Source organism: Chrysochloris asiatica, unplaced genomic scaffold (genome assembly GCF_000296735.1).
Source record: "Chrysochloris asiatica unplaced genomic scaffold, ChrAsi1.0 scaffold00072, whole genome shotgun sequence".
NCBI lineage: Eukaryota > Metazoa > Chordata > Mammalia > Afrosoricida > Chrysochloridae > Chrysochloris > Chrysochloris asiatica.
The window spans coordinates 8,280,763-8,291,154 of NW_006408590.1; the positions used below are offsets into that span (position 1 = coordinate 8,280,763).

Genomic DNA, 10,392 nt, shown 5'->3' on the forward strand with positions numbered 1-10,392 from the left:
TTCTTTGTGAGCACATCCAAATGTTCTGGAGTATCCATTCTTCACAATATTATCCATAGTTTGTCATGATCCATACAGTCAAAAGTCAATAAAGAAAAAATAAACATCTTTCTGATATTCTCTGCTTTCAGCCAATGTCGGCAATGATATCCCTAGTTCCACATCCTCATCTGAATCCAGCTTGAATTTCTGGCAGTTCCCGGCTACTGCTGCAACAAGTTTTTAATTCTCTTCAACAAAACTTTACTTGTATGTGATATTAATGATATTATTCAATGATTTCTACATTCTGTTGGGTCACCTCTCTGGAATGGACACAAATTTGGATCTCTTCCAATCAGTTGGGCAGGTGGCTGTCTTCAAATCTCTTGGCATAGATGAGTGAGTACCTCCAGTGTTGCATCAGTTTGTTGAAATTTCAATTTCTTATCTGTCAATTCCTGGAGACTTGTTTTTAGCCAATGACTTCAGTGCACTTTGGACTTCTTCCTTCAGTACCAATCATTCTTCATCAGATACTACTTCATGAAATGGTTGATCATGGACCATTATTTTTACGGGACAGTAACTGTGTATTCCTTCCATATGATTTGATATTTTGCTTAAGGAGTCCTTCAATATTGCAAGTGAAGTTCTTTCAATTTGAGAAATGCAAAGCATTTCTAATTTTAGAACTTTGGTTTTCTAATTTTAGATCTTTGCACATTTCATTATAATATTTGACTTTGCCATCTCTTTGAAATTTTCTGTTCAACTCTTTTAATTCTTGACCTCTTTGATTCCTTTAGCTTCTTTACACTCAAGAGCAAATTTCCATCTCTTCTGACATCTATTTTTGTCTTTTCTTTCAAAAAAAAATAACCTTTTGCTTTCTCTGTGTATGATGTTCTTGATGTCATCCCACAACTCTTCTGGTCTTTGGTCATTAATATCTAATCCATCAAATCTGTTCTTGAGATGTTCTCTGAAACACCTATATACCACTATTTATAAAATATCTCTCCAAAAAAATTTTAGCCTAAATATATTCAAGCCTCTAAATCAAATAACCAATTTACAGGAAATACAAGGGATAGAAGAACATGTTCAACAACATTATTTTGTTGTTGCCAAATGCCGTTGAGTCAGTTCCAACCCATAGCAGCCCTGTATAGGGTTTCTTGTTATTGTTGTTGTTGTTAAGTGCCTTTGAGTCGATTCTGACCCATAGCAACCCTGTATAGGGTTTCTGAGGAACAGCTGGTGAGCTTGAACCACTGACCTTGCAGTTCAAACGGCTTTGCAGTCTGGCGTATTAACCCACAGTGCCACACCAGGACTCCATATAGGGTTTGTTGTTGTTAAATGCCTTTGAGTCAATTTTAACCCATAGTGACCCTATATAGTGTTTCCAAGGAGCAGCTGGTGAGCTTGAACCTCTGACATTGCAGTCCAAATGACTTTGCAGTCTGATGCATTACCCCACAGTGCCACACCAGGACTCCCATATAGGGTTTGTTGTTATTGTTAAGTGCCGTTGAGTCAGTTCCGACCCATAGCGACCCTGAACAGGGTTTCCGAGGCTGTAAATCTTTATGGGAGCAGAAAGCCTCATCTTTCTCCCTCAGAGCAGCTGGTAGTTTTGAACTGCTGACCTTGTGGTTTGCAGCCCGATTCATACATATAGGGTTTAGGTAGATGCAATTTATAAAGTTCAGACTACAAGACACTCTGTTACTGTTCTTAAGTACCATTGAGTTGGTTCTGACTCATAGCAACAAATCCTTTATAGGATTCCCAAGCAGTATCTGGTGGGTTTAAACCATCACCCTGCATTCAAACCGAGCTTGTAGTCCAATGTTCATCCTTCAGTGCCATGCCAGGACTCCTACAAGACACTCTACGAGACCAAAATTCAAGAAAAAGGATGGATGAAAAAAACCTATTGATTGAAAAATATACCATTAACATATCAATCATAATATATAGACTCTAGTTGCATCTTTATAACATTTTAATATTGTTTTTACTAAGAAACAAATAAAAAAGACAATCAAGGAAATTTCAAGTCTCACTATATGTTTGATGAAGCATGATTAATTTTCTGGTTTTGGTGGTAAGTTAAAATAAAAATATAGTGATATAGAAGTCCTTATATCATTTAGGGAGTCCTGGTGTGGCACTATGGATTAATGCACCAGACCGCAAAGCCGTTTGAACTGCAAGGTCAGCGATTCAAGCTCACCAGCTGCTCCTCGGAAACCCTATACACGGTTGTTATGGGTTGGTATCAACTCAGCAGCACTTAACAACAACAACAAATATAACTTAGAGATATATACTGAAATAATCATGGGCATATTATGAGCTTTGGGGATTTCCTTCAAAATATTCTGGGGTAACACCAATAGATGAAACTAAATTGATCATAAATTAAAACTAAATGATAGGTACATAGGAATTCATTATGTCATTCTCTCTACTTTTGTATGTTTGAATTTTTTTCATGTCTTTTGGCTTTGAGGTAAAAATTTGCTTTTAGCACTTGGCTTATACCTAACAAAAGTAGTAATAACAATAATACTAAATATAAATCATTCAAGAATATTTTGTTTTAAGTTATATGCAGTCTTTAGCTGCAGTGCATTAGACTCCAGTGCTATAGTCCAAAATTCTCCATGGACTTGTTAGAGGGAGCTCAAGATTATAAATTCAGGCACTGGGACACTGACTGGCTATTCTAAGTACCTTGCATTCTACATGAATTTTACTTCAATGGTCCCTGTGTTTTGTTATATATTAGGGCTAGAAACATGATTTAAGAATTCTAGACATCCTATCAAGTTTATATTGTTGCTGTTAGGTGCTGTTAAGTCAAGTCCGACCCTATGCACAATAGAACGAAACACTACCTGGTCCCGCCCCATCCTCACAATTGTTGTTATGTTTGAGCCCACTCTTGCAGCTACTATATCATTCTATTCCACTGGGGATCTTCCTCTTTTTCAGTGACACTCCACCTTACCAAACATGATACCCTTCTCCAGGGACTGGTCCATCCTGACAACGTGTCCAAAATACGAGAGGTGTTGTCTCCCCATCTTCACTTCTAAAGAACATCTGGCTGTACTTCTTCCAAGACAGATGTGTTCATTCTTCCTTCTGTCACTCCATGGTACTTTCAGTATTCTTCACCAGCACCACGATTCAAATGTATCAGTTTTTCTACAGTCTTCATTGTCCAATTTTTCACATGCATCAAATTTATAGATTGCTCTTATTACCTGTTCTCAAATACCTTGGAATTATTCAAGGCTATAAATCACAGATTGCTTTCTTAGTATTAGACAGAAAACTCAAGCAGAACTCAGTCTGTCTCCTAATGTAGATTTCTGTTGGGAAGAAAAGCTGGAAAACATCAAACTTTGACATTATAATTTATATGTCATGTCTGTTCTTTGGGGGAAGTTTTGTTTGTTTGTTTGTTTAGTGGTTCTCTGTGCCAGGTACTGTGCTTAGCACAGAGACTACAAGAGGAGACATGATACAATCTCTGCCTATGAGGAAATTATATTGGTGGGAGAGATACATAAAAAGGAAAAAGATCTGGCAAACTGTTCTGATGGAAACCCAACTTTTCCAGCTTTTTCTTGTCATCTTGTCCTCTGATTCTCAATGGACATTGTCTGAATTACTATCCTTTGTGAGTGCTGATGGTATGGGACCTTAAACTGTAATGGTTAACAGCACAGACTTGGGCTCCAGACTGCTTGGCTTCAGTTCTTTTTCCTGTACTTCCCAGATGCATGACCTTAGAGGTATTTAACCTATCTATGATTCTGTTTCTTCATCAATAACTGGGAATAACTACAATACCTTCCTTATAGGGTTGTTGCTAGGATGTGATATGATAGTATCTGTAGAGGTCTCAGAATGTTATTGTTGTTTATAGGTGCCATCGAGTCATAGTGACACTTTGGACAACAGAACAAAACACTGCCCGGTCATGGGCCAACCTCACAACTGTTGCCACACTTGAGCCCATTGATGCTACCACTTTGCCAATCCATCTCACTGGGCCTCTTTTTCTCTGATCCTCCACCTTACCAAACATGATATACTTCTCCAGCGACTGATCCCTCCTGACAATATGTCCAAAGTATGAGAGACAAAGTTTAGCCATCCTGGCCTCCAAGGAGCACTCTGGCTGCACTTCTTCCAACACACATCTGTTGGTTCTTTTGGCAGCCCATGGCACTTTCAATATTCTCCTCCAACACCATAACTCAAAAGCATCAGTTCTTCTATGGTCCTCCTTATTCACTGTCCAGCTTCTACATGCATATGAGGTTATTGAAAACACCATGGCTTGGGTCAGGCACACCTTCATCCTCAAGATGACATCTTTGCTCTTCAACACTTTAAAAAGGTCTTGTGCAGCAGATTTGCCTAATGCAATATGTGGTTTGATTTCTTGACTTCTGCTTCCATGAGTGTTGATGGTTGATCCAAGAAGAATGGAGTCTTTGACAACTTCAATCTTTTCTCCATTGATAAGAATGTTGTTTATTGGTTCAGTAGTGAGGGTTTTCGTTTTCTTTACATTAAGATGCCATGTATTTCTTCATATAACCCAACTTCTCATATTATTTGTTCAGCATACAGGTTGAATAACTATGGTGAAAAGATCTCAGAATATATAATATTATATAATATATTATGATATAATAATGGTGTGTTTCTGAGAATCCCAAAATCCATCCTGGTTGTTGCTCATCACCCCTTACTCCCTAAACTGGACCTTATTATTGATTGTTTCTCCCTGTATTTTATCCATTTCTTCAGACTGCTGTCCTCCCATCAGGATGTGGCACGTCTAGAGGTAATAATACTTTCTTTTATTTCCCCAAAAGTACTGCCACTAAGAGACTCTTGCTGTGGTTAAGTGCTGTCTGTACTAAAATCTTGTTAGAATCCATGGGTGACATCCCATTTCAGGAAGTCACTTATAAGACACATGTCCCTGTTCAACCTTCAGCCTGTTGTTGGGTTGCAGGAACCAGCTCATGAACCCAAGACAGAAATCCACCCTGTACACACTGTCATTGGTACCTGCCCCAAGTCAAGCACCACAAAATCTCCTCCTATTGTTGTTGGTGTGTGCAGCTGAGTCAGTTCTGACTCATACTGATCCTATATACAGTTTCCGAGAGTGGATGGTGGGCTTGAACTGCCCACCTTGTGATTACCAGGGTCCTATTAAAATAAGAATTTCTACATAAATGCTCCCTGCTCACAGGGAATATTTACATTTACCCTCACTGCTGTTACATTGCTATGCAAAGCAATTCAGGAACTCTTCTTCAATGTTTCATTCCAAAGCAGGATTGGCTTCTACCTTTGCACAACTCAAAAGGCACATTATACGTTGTTTTTCTTACAAATAAAAGAGCAGTCTGCCCTTGAAGAATTCTGCAACCACAGAGAAACCACACATACACATACATACAAAACAAACAAAATTTCCCCAAAAGAGCACACAGTCCAAAAAAAAGAGCACACAGAGCACTTCATTATGATGCCAAAGTGTTGAGTCTGGTTTACTGAGACAGTGGTCTATCCATCGACAGACATCTAGCTCTTGATGTTGTTGGTGTTGTTGTTAAGTGCCCTTGAGTTGATTCCGACTCATAACGATCTTGTATAGGGTTTTCAAGGAGTAGCTGGTGGGTTTGAACTACCAACCTTTTGTTAGCAATCCAGTGCTTATCTTATAGCACCACAACAGGTCTCTACAGCTAGGAGGTAGTGGTTGTGTGCCAAGTCAGTTCCAACTCAAGTAACCCTGAATAGGTTTTCCAAGACTGTAAATCACATCTTTGGCTCCCAAAGCCACTGGTAGATTTGAACCTTGGGGTGATCACTTCAGCTGGTAATTCATTATACTCTCAGGGTTCCTCCTATCTGTAGAATAGTAGTCTACTTATGTACTGACTGCAGCCTTGGAAACCCTATAGGGCAGTTCTACTTTATCCTACTTGTATATTAGTCCCAATCTACTCAATGATAACATTTTTGTTTTGTTTTATCACTGCACACATTGACACTTCAGATGTAGGCTAATTCATTTCCATAGTTCTTTTAGCCAATACCTCACAATATCGAACATTTTGTACTATCCTATATTGATTTTTTTTGGCCATTTGGTTTTTTTTATTTTTATGACTTGTTTCCATTGCTAACCACAAGGTCAGGAGTTCAAATCTACCACTCTCTCCAAGGAAGGAAGATGAGGCTTTCTGCTCCCATAAAGATTTATAGTCTCAGAAATCCTATACAGAGTTGCTATGAGTCAAAACCAAAAATTCATTAAATACATCTTAGTTAACTGCTTGTATATCAAAATAGCACCTTAAAAGTTGTAAGATTCTTATCTACAACTCTTGAGTAAAAGGGTAATTTACCAGACTTGGACAATGTTTTAAAAATAGAATGTTTTTACAAAAACCAGGAATAAGCTATCCCATATTGAATCAATTATTATATAATTTTCTATCAATATTTTCCAAACAGCAAGAGTTCTACCACTCTTACAACATATAGATTTTGTCATCAGAACCTACAAAATAAAATACAGGTAGATAGAAAATTTATTTATGGATCTATCTGGAATAAAAGGAGATAGAAAGGTAAAACCAACTCAAATTTGTATTCGAGAAAGAACCTGAAGAGATAGTTTATTATGCCCAGGATGTGCTTGAAATTCAACAAATACCTGAGAAAGGAAGAACACTTAGTAGACTGATCCAAGATATTTCTGTAATGAGCCTTATTCAGATTTGCTACCAACTAATAAGTGATTTTGAAAATGTCAAAATGTCGCAAATTGTTTATAAGCATTGTTTCTGGAAGGATTGAGTGAATCACGTATCTGTTATGAAACAAAAGTTTGTACCTGGTAAAATGTTGTCCCGTTTTCTCTACATGTTCTGCTTCCTGGGAAGGAATGGGATAACAGAAGAATCATGTTACTTAGCACATTATCAACTCATTAGATCAAATTACACTTTCTTTTCTTCGAAGGGAGTCTAGGCTCTGTGAGTCCCTGCTCTTCCTCTAGCATTTTCCTTCTGTATTAGATCATATTTTCATACACTTGGGTTTTCTTTGAGTGTGCACTTGTTTTCATTTCATGGAAGTATTATATCTTTCCTTAGAGTGTAAGCCCTCCTAACATTGATTTTCTTTGTTTTCTATAAACCTTCTTTTTTCTCTGTACAGTATAGTGCCAAGATAGGCATTCCATAAGTTAAACTCTCATTGGGTTTTATTCTTTAAGATAAACAGAAATGGGGTCATTTTTCTACTTCTTTCCTTGATACTTTGGACTTCTTTAAAACCACATTCCTAAACACAAGCAGCTGAAATAACAACAGCACCATCTTGCATTTTTATAGTGCTATATACTTTTCAAAGTGTTTTCACATCTCTTATCTCATTTTGTTCCCACCAAAAAAAATCCTATGAGGTAAGTATAGCAGATATGGTTCGTCTTTTTTGATAGATTGTAAAACAGAGGAAGAGAGAGGTTAAACGACTTGCCCAATCTCTCACCACTCCAGTACATCTGCCAGAATTATCTTCTTAAAAATAAATATAAACATGCCATTCCCCTGCATAAAATCATCAACAGGACTCTGGCTGTCTATAGGGTAAAGTGCAAACTCCTTAGCAGGGCATGCACAACCCATCTCATCCTGGCCCATGCTCCTCACCAGCTTCATCTTCCCTTCCTTCACTGTGACACTCCACACTCCCCAGCCTCATGGAACTCCCACCCTCCCCATGAACTCTCAAGACTGCATGCCTCTGGTCACATGGTTTCCTCTGCTTGGGTTTAAACTTTTCACTGCCACCTTCCAACTGAGAAACTCCTATTTAATCCCAAAGATGTAGTCAAATAAAACCTCCTTTGCAATTGCATTCCGGCTTTCCCTTTATAGGGTAAATTGTATATTATTTACAAAAACCTTACCCGGCTCCACTTTTCTTTACCTTTTTCTATAAAGGTCAGCAGTTTGAACCCACCAGCTGCTCCATAGAACAAAGATGTGGCATTCTGTTCCCCAAAAGATTACAGCCTTGAAAACACTCTGGGACCATTCCACTTTGTCCTATATGGGTCACTTTGAGTCAGAAGCAACTCAAGATAAGGTCAGCTCAACAGTGTCACATAATGTAATGATTTCTCAGAAACCTTATACTATGAGTCAGAACCAACTTGAAGGCACTTAACACCAACAGCAATAATGACCACTTTCAAGTGTCAACTGGACTAGGGGATTGTATCCACTTATTTAATAAAACACTAACTTCGATGTTGCTGACTTTAGGAATATTGTTGTTGTTGTTAAGTGCTGTTGAGTCGATTCCGACCCATAGCGACCCTGTATAGGGTTTCCAAGGAGCAGCTGGTGAGCTTGAACCACGGACGTTGCAGTTGAAACGACTTTGCAGTCTGATGCATTAGCCCACAGCGCCACACCAGGACTCCGACTTTAGGAATAGCAGCAGAATACTATCTGATATAGTGCCAGAAGATGAATCCCTCAGATTGGAAGACACTCAAAATCTGACTGGGAAAGAACTTCTTGCTCAAAGTAGAATTGTTCATAATAAGGTAAATGGAGCAAAGTGTTCAGAACCTCCTATTGCTGATGGAGCACAAGTAAATATGAGAAGAAACAGCTGCAAACATCTATTAAGAATCAGAATGTGGAATGTACAAATTATGGACCTGGAAAAATTGGAAGTTTTCAAAAATGAAATGGAATGCAGATCAATATTCTAAGCATTAGTGAGCTGAAATGTACTGGTATTGACCATTTTGAATCAAACACTACTATTCAACTTGACAATCCCAGTTTACTATGCTGGGAATGTCAATTTGGAATGGAATGGTGTTGAATGCATCATCAAAAAGAACATTTCAAGATCTATCTTGAAGTACAATGTTATTGTGATAGGTTAATATCCATATACATATAAAGAAGACCAGTTAATACCATTGTAATTCAAATTTAAGTACCAACCACTAAAGCCAGTGATAACAAAATGGAAGAATTCTACAAACTTCTTCAACTTGAAACTGCTCAAACATGCAATCAAGATGCATTGATGGCACCCCACCAAGATGGTGGACTCTGGAGAACAAGATACAGGAAAACAAACCACCAAAAAAAGTAGCAATCAGCGATCTCATGATAAATCTGAATGTTAATTCACATGCCTCAGGACATCTACTTGGGAACAACACAGCAACTCCTAAAATCAGACTTTCATTCACTTAATTCCTGTTTGCCTGGACTATTAAAGCCAGCCTCAGCTAACCACAAATGGCTACCCTAAGGAAACACTTGGTGAAAGATTTCAATCCTTACATCTCCTGCTATATTTGTAAAGGGTATCTGATCAAGCCAACTATGGTGACAAATGCCTTCAAACCTTCTGTAAGACTCGTATCGTTCAGCCCTTTGAAGACAGAAATGATTGTCTGAGGTATGGCAACCACGTTCATGAGACAAATCCATTAGAAATGTTGAGGTTGGATAATACATTAGAAGAAATTATATTTAAGTTGGTTCCTGGACTATAAGAACAAAAACTTGAGCATGAATCTGAATTTTGGAAGAAAAATAAGCCTCAAGAAAATGGGCAAGATGATACTTCAACGGGTGACAAACCTAAAATAGATAACCCAGGTGCTGAAAATCAAGTTGATAAAGACTATCACAGAAGTGACCCACAGATTGTATCTTTCTAGATTGTTAATGTAATAATGGGCAATCAGGGGACAAAGTAGTAACGGGTTTAATGAAGAAATTCATCCAAAGTTCTACACATGTAACTATAGACACTATTGAAAATTTTCTAAGTTTAAAAGTAAAACTTCCAAGTTCTTATGAGTTAGATGTGTTGTGCAATGGTGAAATTATGAGATAGGATCATACTATGGAATTCATCGATATGACAAGATGGCCACTAAGAGGCAAAACTTTTGGTGTGTGAACTGCTCAGCTTCACAAGTCTGCCCTCAGGATGACATTTCCTATCAGTCATACCCCAGGGTATTGCAGTATCGACCAAGAATTGACTTTGGTTAGACCAAGGGGACTATATCCCACTGAGATGAATCCTGCATTTTTTTGTTTGTTTAATCATCGACAGATTGCACAATGAACAGTGTGTGTACTAGAGGTACACAACCCAATTTTCAGCAAATAAAACTATCTATTGTCTGTCTCTAAAATGTCAATTGCGGAAGAACAAACAAGATGGCGGATCAGGTGGACATATAGCAGAGAACTCTGCCAACAACAACACAGAATACCCGACCAAGCAGGCTCAGGGGAT

General features: G+C 38.1%; 1 pseudogene; it reads left to right on the forward strand.

The window, feature by feature from the left end:
- The first annotated feature begins 9,374 nt into the window (after positions 1-9,374).
- LOC102813687 lies at positions 9,375-10,142 on the forward strand (annotated as a pseudogene).
- The last annotated feature ends 250 nt before the right edge of the window (positions 10,143-10,392 follow it).